The following is a 12,670-nucleotide window of genomic DNA, read 5'->3' on the forward strand; positions in this document are numbered from 1 at the left end:
GCGGGCAGGGGAGGGTCCGAGTGTGCTGTGCATCCGAAACCCAGGCACACACCGTTGGGTTGGAAGTCCAGCTTGTGGCCATGGGCTGGGCGCAGAGGCCTGCTGACAGGTTTCTGAAGGGATGCATATATGGGTCCCTCAGAGCTGTGGAGAGACCCTTCCCATGGTCAGTGATTCTGGAGGTGCGAAGTGGGAAATGGACAACGGAAGGGGTGAGCCAAGGGATAGTGACAATGCCTCTCCCCGGGCCTTGAAAAAACAGACGTGACTAATAAATCACACCATCTCTTTCCTGCTGAGCTCAAAATCCTTCTCCACACGATGCTCCAGGCAGCACTTGTAAGTGGCCAAAGCTGGCTAAGAGCAGAAACCTGTTGGCCAGCACTGGGCTCAGCTGTGGGCTAGAGCACCAGCAGCGTGCATTAAATTCGTACTGATCTCGATGGGTGCTATAAGCTAGAGGCTCTGGTATGTGTCATGGGTCAGCAGTTGAGGTGAGTGCTCACAGTTCAGAGGTTCAAATCTGTGCTACAGAGCTGACACCCACCATCTGGAAGATTCCACCTCCCATTTCTCAGAGGGGCTCAGATCTTTCCGAGGCAGATGGGACGGGGGTTGCATGTGGATTAAAGATGGCCACACATTCCTTGACAGTCCTCCCATGAAGAGATGGGTCTGTGCCCCTCTCTGCATCAGAGCTGGCTTGTGACTGCCTTGGCAAGTGGAGCATGGCGGAAGTGGTGCTGGGCCTGTTGATAAGCCCGTCCTTCTGAGGACAAGCAGCTTCCCTCTTGGTCTCCTGGAGCCCTGAGCCTCTGAATGAGAGGTCTGACTACCCGGCTGGAGACACCTCATGGAGACCACAGGGAGAGGGAGAAGGGAGGGCCCCATTGAGCACAGCCTTTCAGGCACGCCCACCCATGTGCTAGCATATGATCAATCTGTCCTGACTCTCCAATCAGACCAGCTACCAACTGAATGCCACCGAAGTGACCCCAATCAATGCCCCATGGAGGAAAAGGATCACCCAGAAGAGTCTTGCCCCAAATTCCTGACCCGGAAAATTGTTAGGCTTGTGAAATATTGAGTGATTTTAGCTGGTAAGTTTGGGGGCAATTATTATTTGGATCATCCATCCTTGCCCCCTTCCTCCCTATCCTCACTGTTCCCTCTCTTTCAGCCCCATCACCTCGGCAGGGAGAACCACCCTGGCCTGATTCTCAGTTTCTCAATCGGCCCGCTACTAGTCACACTCGCCCTGGCCCCCAGTGACCTCGCTATACAAAGGCTCCGAGCACACCCACCCTCAAAGCCTTGTGGAGTCTTCACCACCTCTCCAGCCACCTGCTATGCTCACCAGTCCCCAGAGCTCACTCTTGAAAGGCTCCTATGCTATTGTATATGCTGTTTCCTCTGCCTAATTCCCTGCTCCCTCTATTGTCTGCTTGACAAACTCCTATTCAACCTTCAGTGCCCAGCTCAAATTCAGGGTCTTTCTCTGGGTTTTTTTAGCCTTCACCAACCTGTATTGCCATTCTACACTAGGTGGGGAAGCATCTTGAGGAGAGAACAGAAGCTCCTGGGTTTTTGTCTGCCCAGTGCTAACATGGTAACTGGCATAGAATCCAATAGAGTTTCACTGAATAAGCTAATAAAATAATAAAGGCCCGATGCAGGAAATTCAATGCAGATCCTGGCATCAAGCTCTCTATAGGAAAGCAAAACATGAAAAGATGAACTTCAACAAACAATTCCAACAAGCACCATAGCAGTGATATGGACCCAAGGTCAGAGAAGCCACTGTCAGGGAGGACTTCCTGGAGGAGGAGACCATGCTGGTATCCAAGTTTCCTCCACCAGAAGTCCTCCCAGAGAGTCCTCTGGGCTGAGGCTGCCCCTTGCACTCCCACTCGCTGCACTCACCTGACTACATCACAGGGGCTGTTCACCTGTCCTGCTCCCACTCACTGCTGCATCCACGCTGCCCAGCCAGGGGGCTGAGAGACAAGTTGACCTCTCCCATGGCATCATTACTAGGTTCTCCTCCTTCTGAGTGACAGGGACCAGCACAGGTCCTCACCCAGAGCCGATACTAAGGGGCTACTTGTCAAAATGAATGAGGAGGAGGTTAAGAAGGCATTGTGAGCATGAGAAAGCTCAGAAGGCCCAAAGAATGAACCTAGGAGCTGCTGTGGGGCACTGAATCCAATAGAGTTTCACGCTCCCGGCTGAGCGACCCCACAACTTCCCCTGGGAACAGGAATCATCACAGGACCCTGGCAGGGCCAGTGGGATAAGTGCCTGGCACAGAGTCGTGGGATAAGTGCCTGGTAAATAGGTGCCTGGGCCTCAGGGGGAGTCCCTGGGGGATGACCCCAGGTCCTGAAGGTCTCTTGATACTCTGACCCTACAGAGGGCCTTCAGAAGGGCCAAGGAAAAGGGAGAAAATATTCCCAAGCAGCAGCCAAGGCTTGCCTGGGCTTGGTTGCCACGCTCAAGGAGGGAGCAGTGGAGCAGGGAAACCAGGAGAACAGGTGACAGAGAAACTCGTGAGCACTCCAGCATGCGGATGGGCTGACAAGTCAGATAGCTAACTGTCCATCACAAGCTGTTCAGCAACTGGGTAGCCTCTTAAATTAAGAATTTCAGGGCTGGAGGGTCTTTTAGTCTTCCGCATTGCGCACATGGGGAAACAAACCCAGAGAAGCGAAAGGCCTTGCTCAAAGTTACAAGGTAAGTTGATGACAGAGAAAGACTTCCCCTCTGGTCTTCCTACTCCCAGTCTAGACACTCCTCCACACAGAGCCAGTGTTTATGAGGGGGCCTCTAAGCAAACTCCACCCCCACATCCCCGCCCCACCCCCTCCCACTGACGCTGAATCCTAACCCCAAGCTTCTGCAGCACTGAGACAATTGTGCCACCCTGGGAAAGTTGTTCGGCTACTTCAAGACTCAGTTTGCTCATCTGTAAGATGGAAATAACAGGTCCCACCTCATATGGTTTATGTGAGGACTAATGCGATAAAGTGCACTTAGAATGTATGTTTCAAGGTCTCAATAAATGTCAGGTGTTTTTTAAACGGTTTGAGGCACTGGGAGAAAAGGATACAGCTCTGCTCCCTTCTGGCAGGGTGGCCTTGGTGAGGCCTCTTTCCCTCTCAGTTTGTTTTTGGTTTTGGGGGGAGTTTTTTGCTTCATTTGAAGTGAACAATTACCGTATTTTCTGGCGTATAAGACGACTTTTGAAACGAAAAAAAGCCTGCTCAGATTGGCCAGAGTCAGAGAGGCGGTCTATTAAAAAAAGAACTGGTGTTGCCTCGGAAGTGGGGGGTAGTCTTATACAGCGAATATAGGCCTAAACCTATGTTTTAACTGTAAAATTAGGGGGTCGTCTTATACGCCGGAAAATACGGTAAGTTGATTGCAAAGGTCCACATCCACTTTTAGTTTTTCCCAGATAGGGAGCCATCTCATTAGCATGTGAGAAGCCTCACCCCTTTTCCAGACACTTCAGCATCCAAAAGCCATTAGGGCCTTCCTTCGGAGGCCAGGGATCCACTGCCTCATTTCTATCTTCCAGATGGAAGTCTTTCTTGGCTCATGTCACCACAACCTCCCCACCTCCCAGTCATCCTCCCTCCTCAGCAAGGAGGGGGCTGGTTTCTCATCAACAGAGTAAGGAGAGCTAACACGTATTCAGCACCTACTATGTGCCAGGCAGGGCACCAGGCCCTTCACCTATGCAATACCACCAAACTGTCACAACAACTCAAGATGGGGATAGCATGTCCCATTTGTGCCCGAGGAAGCCAGCTCAGAGAGGGGACATAACCAGCCCTGGTCACTCTGGTATGTGGCAGGAAAGTGCACGCTCAATGCTCAGATGCCTTCCAGAAACCCTAAGCTGAGTAAGGGTGGAGGAGGGAGAGAGCTTGGAGCACAGTCTCCCTGAACTTGACAACTGGCCTGGAGTGGGGAAAGGGGAGAAACTGAGTGGTTCTGGAGTGGGGAAAGCACAGCCCCAGGGCTGCATGCAGATTGGGACCCTGAGCAGAGCCCAGCTAGACATTCCTCCCTCTCATCTTCTCATCGGGCTGGCTGAGGGAGGAGGGGGCTCTCTGACTTGCTCAGGTTTACAGGAATGTCCCCCAAGGCTCAGTGGGGAGGAGCAACTACAAAGAGAGCAGTGGGTCACTGCAAATCAAAGCCCACTCTCCCAGCTGGGCAGGATAGACCACAGTCGGCAGCCACAGCAGGATTCACTGGGGGTGGGGGGTGTGACTGGGTGAGGTGGAATGTGTATTGGCAGACTCATGTTTGAATTATGGCTCTACGACCCGTCTACAGCGTGGCCTGGGCACAGGGCTGTAAGATTAAGCAAGGAGGTACATATATATGTGCATATAAATGTATATTTGAGCCCTGCCTGGCTTATAGAACACAATCAGGAAGGTACAAAGTGAGAAATGCTAATTTCTTGGGGATCTGGGACAAGACTGGGGTCTATGTATGTTGGAAAGACAGGAAAACAAAAGGTTGGTGACAGAGAGATGCCTGAGGACTACAGGAGCCCAGAAAAGGCCTCTGATCCAGTCAAACAACTGAGAGATAGCGTCCTGGAGGAAGGGGTATTTGAGTTGGGCAGGAGGTTTGGAGGAGGGGAGACTGAGGGCAACAAATTGGAGACAGAGGGGCAAAGGATGGGTTGAAAAGGCAGGCCAGACCCACCATTGAGGGATTATTTACTATGCTATGCAAAATCCCCAAAAGAGCCTAATTTGCTTTCATCAAAAATGATCCCCCAATATCAAAAACCTCCCAAATGCATGGTCTTCTAAAGATTATTAATCCCCTAAATTATTCTACTCAGGCCCACACAGTCAGAAGGACCTAAAAAAAAAAAAAAAAGAAAAGAAAAGAAAAGAAAGGAACTGGCGAGGACACGACCGAGTTTCTAGGAGTCTGGGAGGGCTACTGAGGGACTTGAAAGATCTTCTGATTCAAGGAGGCCTAATAAAGTGCTGAGTTTCAGGGACAAACAGAGCCCGGGCCCTAGAGGCCCAGCCCAGGGCTACTTCTCACCATCACCTCCCACCATCACTCTGCTCTTCCCCTTCTCTAAGGAAGCCCCAGATGTGCCCCAAAGAGGGTGGGGGGCAAGAGAGCAGTGACAGTGGGACAGACACAACACAAAGATGAGAAGTAAGCTGGGGAAGGGAAGCCTGGACATCATGTGGTCATTTAGAAGGCCATTCAGCAGAAGGTTGCACATCAGAGGAGACAAGCCTCCTGTCCTGATCTCTCAGCCAGGCGATGCATTGCCAGCTAGGACCAATGGGAGGGACGGAGATCCACGCATCAGGGGACAACCTCTGCTCAGTCAGATGGTGAGCTTCCCATCCTGCAGGTATGTAATCAAGTGGCTGAACTGCTGCTACAGCAGAGAGGCCTGCCCTGTATGGGAGACTAAATTGAAAAGCCCCCCATCTACCACTTAAGTCCCAGCCTCACAAGCTGGGACACCTCAAGCAAGTCACTGCAATTCTCGGGATCTCAGGTTTTCTTGTCAAATGCGATGTTCATTCCTGGCTGGTGTGCCCTGTGAGGAGCCATAGTGAGGGCCGAATGCAAGCATGGACATGAGGACATTTTGCTAAGTACAGAGCACTATGAAATGTGCGGCATTATCATCATCTGAAACAGACTTTCAGAGCAGTGGGCCCCACAGGACCGCAGAGAAATGCATCCTTTGCCTTCTATTGGAACCATGTGTTCCCAATGAGGTAATGGATGAGAAAGCACTTTGTAAAAACTAAATCCCCGCACAAATGGTAGTTGTTATCATTGCCATTATCAAGATGATGATGGCGATGATGATCACTGTTTCCCCATCTCCTGCCTCAGGGACCCCAAGAGGCCAAAAATAATCAACCTGTAGAGCCTGAAGGCAGACCTGTCACCTGTGGGCACAATCAGACTCCTGGTGTGGAGGCAGCTGGGAGGCCATTTCTGGCAGTCCCTGGAAGGGCCTCCTCATCTCCAGGGGATGCCCACAGGCACCCTGGATCCAGCCAAGCTCCCTCCCTCACCAACTCTACACCTGTGCCTCCTTTCCCACCTCCAGACACCCAAGGCCTCATCTGAAGCACCTCCCTCTGCCCCAGTCCCCTACCTGGCCAGTCACCAAAAACAGTAATAATGAGAACTAATGTTTACTGAGCACCACATATGTGCTGAGACTGTTCAAGCCATTTTTCAAGGCTATCTCCCCTAACCCATGAAGAAAACACTGTTAACACCCCTCTTTTATAGACAAGAAACTGGGGCACAGAAAGGGTCAGTAACTTGCCCAAGGTCACACAGCCAGCAAATAACAGAGCTCGGCAATCTACAGCCAACAAATTGCCTCTTCCATTTCCTAAATGTCTCTCACATCTCTCCACTCTGCTCCATGACCACTGCCACCACCCTCGTCCAGGCCGCCAGCACCTCCCACCTCAGCCCGTATGACCACCTGTCTGCTACACCCATGGTGAGTAATGCAAGAGCTCTGACCCATCTGGCTCTTTCCTAGGCTTCTAAGTTCTGGCACAGGGCTGGGCATCAGTGAGCGATGAGTACACGGAACCGAACCGAACCCACTCAGGAGGCCTGGGAGTGGGTTTGGGTCTGATAAGGGGGTTGTGGGCAGCAAATGAATGGCTCCTGGATATCAGGCGAGAGCTGAGCACTTTCCATGCACACATTACCGCATTTCATTCACACAAGGACCCCTCCAGGGACAAGTGTGCCACCTGACAGATCAAGGCTCCTTCCACTACACCAGTGGGAGAGTTCTTTTCTAGACCACAGGGGTGAGCAATGGGCATGATTTAAGATGGGAGATGAGGCTGAGCTCGGTGTCCACCTCACTGCCCTTCACTGCTCTGTGCCTCCATTTCCTCATCTGTCCTGTAGGGCAAGCCATCCCTTCCCAGCAGGGATGTTGAGGCAGTCTGAGGAATGAATGTCAGTGGACTGCAGGCCAGCTTCCCTTCTCATTCATTTCCCTTTTGCCTTCTCCTGCCCAACTGACTGGGAAGGGAGCAGGGAACCCAACTCAGAAAAAGAAGGGCAACTCAGAACGTGCTCTTCACCTTGCCAAGCCCCTGCCAGTCAGAGAGTCTGAAACAGGCCTGCTGAGGTCTGAGCAGTAACCATTCCAGGGGTGAGCCCAACCCCACCAAAGACTCTGCTGAGCAGCCACTGGAGGGCTCTGAGCAAAGCACTGACATCACTGAGCTCAGATCAGAACAGGACCCCAACTGCATGGAGGACAAATGGAAGTAGGGAGCCATGTCAGAGGCAACTCCAATCATCCAAATGGGAATGATGGAGGTGTGGACCAGGACAACATCAGGAAAAGGATAAAGGGATCAGACTCTCCCTTGTGGTGAAGAGAGAACCAAAAGATTTGGGGATGGAATCAATGTAGGACTTGGGAGAGAGGGAGAGATTCCAAGAATTTAGGCCTTACAGAAAAATGGGGGAGCCTGGGGCTCAGTTGCAGGGTGTTGCCAGGAGTTTGGCTCTGAATGTTTAAAGGCTGAGATAGCTACTGGACATTCAGTTGAAAAACAGGGCTCAGAGGCAAGGTCCCAGCTGGAAGTATAAACCTAGACACACCAGTTGGTAGTCAAAGCCATGAGTGTGGAGGAGCCCCAAGAATGAACGTGGAGACTAGATACCCAGGCACACGAACATCTAGACGTCAGGAGGAGAACCAGGATGTTTCCTTGAAGCAAAGGCAGAATGTGTGTCAAGGAGGAGGGAGTGAGCAACTGCACCGAACACTGCCGAAAGGACCGCTGGACCAAACAACTCGGAGGGCACTGATGGCCCTGACTTGGGTGACCTCCAAGATGGGATGAGAATCTGAGTGGAGTTGATTCAGGAAGAACGGGAAGAGAGAAAGCAGGTATTAACTCAATAAACCTCAAGACCATCCTAGGAGGTCAGTATGACTTTTCTCATGGTTATAAAATAAAAACAACAAAATAAAAAAGACAGAGGGCTAACCAGAGGGTCCAAGGTCATGCAGCCATCAGGTGGTGAAGCCAGGCTTTGAAATGGGCAGGCTGGCCCCAGGGCCCCTGGTCTCAACCAATCCTCTCTGCTGCCCCTGACTCTATGCATATGGCCACCTGTGTCATTGAGCCCTGCTGTGTGCCAGGGCTAGCTCTTCACAGACACCTCCAGCAGCACTGCATCTCCCCTCTGCCAGGTTGCTTTTGATTTCTCTACTTTGCAGATGGAGAAACCTGGGCTTGGAGTTAGCAAGAGATGAGACCAGTGTTTGGACCCAGGTCTCAGTGACTCCAAGGCCTGAGCCCAGAATTGATAACTTCCAGGATGGCACCTCAGGTCCCATTGGATCAGGCAAGGACAAGACCCACCTCCCTGACTTGAGGCCCCTAAATCCCACCGGTTGACAAAGAGCCCAATGGGTGCCTTTGGGGTCTGGCCTGCCTCCTTGCCAGCCTCATCTTCTGCCCCACCCCCCACCTGACTGCAGGCATTCCTGGGGATCCCAGCCCTCGCCTGGCAGACGTCAAGGACAACGCAGAAAGGCTGAGCCCAGCACACCCCTGGATGTGGAACAATCACACACACCTCCATGCCCTCTGTAGCAGTTTCTCAATCCCCTTCCCCGCTGCTGGTCTTGGGCCAGGCTGGGGAGCTCCAGGTGGTGAAGTTGGACTCAGCCTTGCTCCCACCCTGCCTCTCTCTGCAGACTCGACCTGTCCCAGAGCCAGGGACCAGCCCTCGCCCAAGATGTGGCACAGTTTGTCTTTGTCTTTAAGCACATCATCTCCTCTCATGCACCTGGTGAACACTGACTGTGCTACTCATCCCTGTGCTGCTTCTTCCATTCAGTATCTACACTGTAGATTCTACAGGAACCTCCTTCCCCTGGGATCTGGTCGGGGGCCCAGTTTCTCACTGGGAAAGTGTAGATAATGATGAAAGTATACTTCTTAGCACTACAGTGAGGATAGAAGAGATTAAAGGACTAAAAGCAGTTGGGGAACTGTAAAGTGCTTTGCACATATGTGTGCCACCTCGAGCTTACCCGTGAGCCAGTGGGACCTGCCCAGCTACAGTGACACTCAGTGCACAGCCCCCCTAAACAGGAGCTCCCTGATGGCCGGGATCGCACCCAAACCACCTCTGCTCCTTGCTTGTGCGTGGCCACTACAGACTACACACTGCTTCCACAGCTCTCAAGGTAGCCTCCTTACTCCCATGTTGCCATTGAAGAAACTGAGGCACAGTTCAAGGCACTGTATCACCAGGGTGCCCAGCCAGTCATCAGTGGAGCTCTACCATGGGGCAGGCCCTGACGAGTCTGGGTCCCTCTGTACCCCTCACTACATTTTACAAGGTGCTTCCAGACCCTGTCTCCTTTGACTCTCCCTGGAACCCCAAACATTGTAGATGAGGCACAGATGAGGGAAGTGATTGTCCAAGGTCACACAGCTGGTCAGAGGAAGAACCAGGACTAGGTAAAGGTATTGTCCCAGCCAGTCTTCAGTTAACACTAGTCCTTCCTTGCTCAGTGCCTCGGAAGCCTCCTCTCTGTGTTTACAGCAGTCCTAGAACATGTCCTCTGTGCCTGGCCCTGTGCTGGAGTCCTTCCGTGTCTTGGAGGAGCTCTAGGTGAGAGGCATGGACACACTGATGTGCACTAGTGACATGGGGGCCATGAGGGAGAAGCCACAGGAATGGTGTGGGGTGTGAACAGAGTTCCGTGTCCTCCTTCCTGGGGGCCAGGGGCTCCCTCTGCATATCCAGTTATCTGCATAGGGTCTGGACCTCAGCAAGTGCTCAGTAAAGGATAGGATGGAGAAAGGAAAGACAGAGAGATAAGACTGGGTGACGACTGATTCCTATTCAACCCTCATACCCAGGCTGGGTCACCCACTACCTAGTCATTCATTTCACAAATACTTCCAGAGCTTCCACTCAGTCCCAGCGTCCGTCCCACATAGACTGAGAGTTCCCTGAACACAGAGGCCAGTCTAACTGCTCCATGTGTCCCCACTCCCAGCACCCAGCACCATTTACTGGTAGAACTGAGCAAGTGGTGTATCCGAGGCTTGGGTGAGAGCCGTTTGCTGGCTTCAGAGAGGACTCCTGACAGGGCGGCCTGCAGCCAGCACCGTTTGTCAGACCAACAGCAGACGCATGAATTCACACAAGCTTCCATGACAGTTCATGGAGGTGACTGGTCTGGCTTTTATCTGCTTTATCTAAGTGACCCAAAGCATAAAACAGAAGTGGCTCGGCAGCCACAGCCCAGGTGGGAATCCTATTTCTGGACTGAATCTCTCTCTAATTCAATAAAGACATTCAACCTGGCCAAGAAGGGCTCAGCTGGCAGGAACTGAGCACTCTCCCAGCCCGAGCCCATGCAGGGAGATGGCTTCCAAGCACCTGGCCAGAGACGAACAGAATAACTCAGGCAGCGTGAAGTTTTTCAAGTGAGGCAGCAACCTTTAAACTGTAAATCCCAAAAAAGTGAGACTCCTTCCCCCAAGCCTCCTTCTGATGCCTCCCTTTTCCAAGCTCTCTAACTTCTTAATAAGTCAACTCAGATAACCACCTCGTTTTACCAGAAGACTGGTACAAAGACAGGGGTGAGTCCACTCATTTCTTTTCTGATCCAGATCCTAGTACACAGAAGTGCTTAATAAAAATTTATGGTTTCCGCCGAAACCGGTTTGGCTCAGTGGATAGAGCGTCAGTCTGCAGACTGAAAGGTCCCAGGTTCGATTCCAGTCAAGGGCATGTACATTGGTTGTGGGCACATCCCTGATAGGGGGTGTGCAAGAGGCAGCTGGTCGATGTTTCTCTCTCATCGATGTTTCTAGCTCTCTATCTCTCTCCCTTCCTCTCTGTAAAAAATCAATAAAATATACTTTTTTTAAAAAATAATTCTTTAAAAAAAAAAATTATGGTTTCCATTTCTTAGCAAATCTCTAAAAGGAAGACACCTGCCTGCAACCCCTCAGACACCAGCCAGATGAAATCCCAAAGAGATAACCGTCAAGTCCCATGATGAGGTTCAGATTGCAGCATGCTGGGCCTCCGAACCTCCCAGCAGAGACCTGGTGCCCATGAAAAGTCCCAGGAGAGCACCAACCAGACTTGCACATGTTCCCACATCTGTCTCCCTTACCCTGTCCCTCCAAGGCTGTTCATCTTTGCTCCCAGCACCCAGCCCATCTCCTAGCCCACAGGAGGAGTTACTGGTCCTTTTACTTTTAATATATTTTTATTGGTTTCAGAGAGGAAGGGAGAGGGGAGAGATAGAAACATCAATGATGAGAGAGAATCATTGATTGGCTGCCGTCTGCACGCCCCACACTAGGAATTGAGCCCACAACTTGGGCTTGTGCCCTGACCAGTGTTGCTCAGTGATTGAGTGTCAATCTATGAACTGTGACCTCCTGGCTCATAGGTTGACACTCAACCACTGAGCCACACTAGTTGAGCATACTGGTATTTTTTTTAACAAATATGTTCATTATGTTATTATTTACAACTAGAGGCTCAGTGCATTGATTCATGCAGTGGTGAGGTGCCTTGGCCTGGCCTGCACCCTCTTGCAATCTGGTACCCCTTGAGGGATGTTGGACTGCCGATTTTGGCCTGATCCCTACAGGCCAGGCCGAGGGACCCCACCATTGCACAAATCCATGCACCAGACCTCTAGTAAAATCTTTGGTTAATCTCTTCCCACCCTTCCCCCTTCCCTCTGAGATTCATCAGTTTATTCTATGTTTCCATGCCTGTGGATTGAGCATCTGCCCCTGGTGGTCAATGTATGTCATAGCTACCAGTCAAACAGTTGAACGGTCGAATGGTCACTTAGGCTGATGATTATAGATAGATAGATATAGATATATATAGATATGGATATAGATATAGATATAGATATAGATAAGCAGGAAACATCCTAAATGTACAGCAATGGAGAAAATATTCTATGTATCAGGGTATATCCAGATAATGAAACACTATGTGCCCATTATTTTGAGGGGAAGTAGCTTATAAAAAAAAAAAAAAATTTCAAACTTTTTATTTATTTATTTTTAAATATATTTTATTGATTTTTCACAGAGAGGAAGAGAGAGGGATAGAGAGTCAGAAACATTGATGGGAGAGAATCATCAATCAGCTGCCAAGGTACATGCCCTTGACTGGAATCGAACCCGGGACCCTTCAGTCCGCAGGCCGACGCTCTATCCACTGAGCCAAACCGGTTTCAGCTGATTCAAACTTTTTAGATCATGCATTGTGAACAGAGGTTAGAAAGGATCATGAGCAAGGGAAACTGGTGATTTTAAATGGTGGGGATGAATTTGTGAAAAACACATCTTTTTTTAAATTAGTTATTATAGTTTTATCTGTGAAGAATTGTTTTAAAATAATTTACCAAAAAAAATTTTTTTAAATAAATAAATAAAATAAAATAATTTACAAAAAAACAGGGAGGTGGGAACCTGTCTTGACTGCAGAGGATGTCTGTGAAGGACAGAGGGTGTTGACAGATGGGGATGTTTGTATACACTGAGTCAACAAGCTGATGAGATTTGAAGTTGCACTGGCTGGAACGGTTCAGGTG

General features: G+C 50.5%; 1 protein-coding gene across 1 annotated transcript in view; it reads right to left on the reverse strand.

Moving 5' to 3' along the window:
• Nucleotides 1-12,670, reverse strand: part of GLIS1 (GLIS family zinc finger 1) — a 218,818-nt gene that overhangs the window by 137,525 nt on the left and 68,623 nt on the right. The gene's annotated exons all lie outside the window — the stretch shown is intronic.

Source organism: Pipistrellus hanaki (genome assembly GCF_964339955.1).
Source record: "Pipistrellus hanaki genome assembly, chromosome: 2".
Lineage (NCBI taxonomy): Eukaryota > Metazoa > Chordata > Mammalia > Chiroptera > Vespertilionidae > Pipistrellus > Pipistrellus hanaki.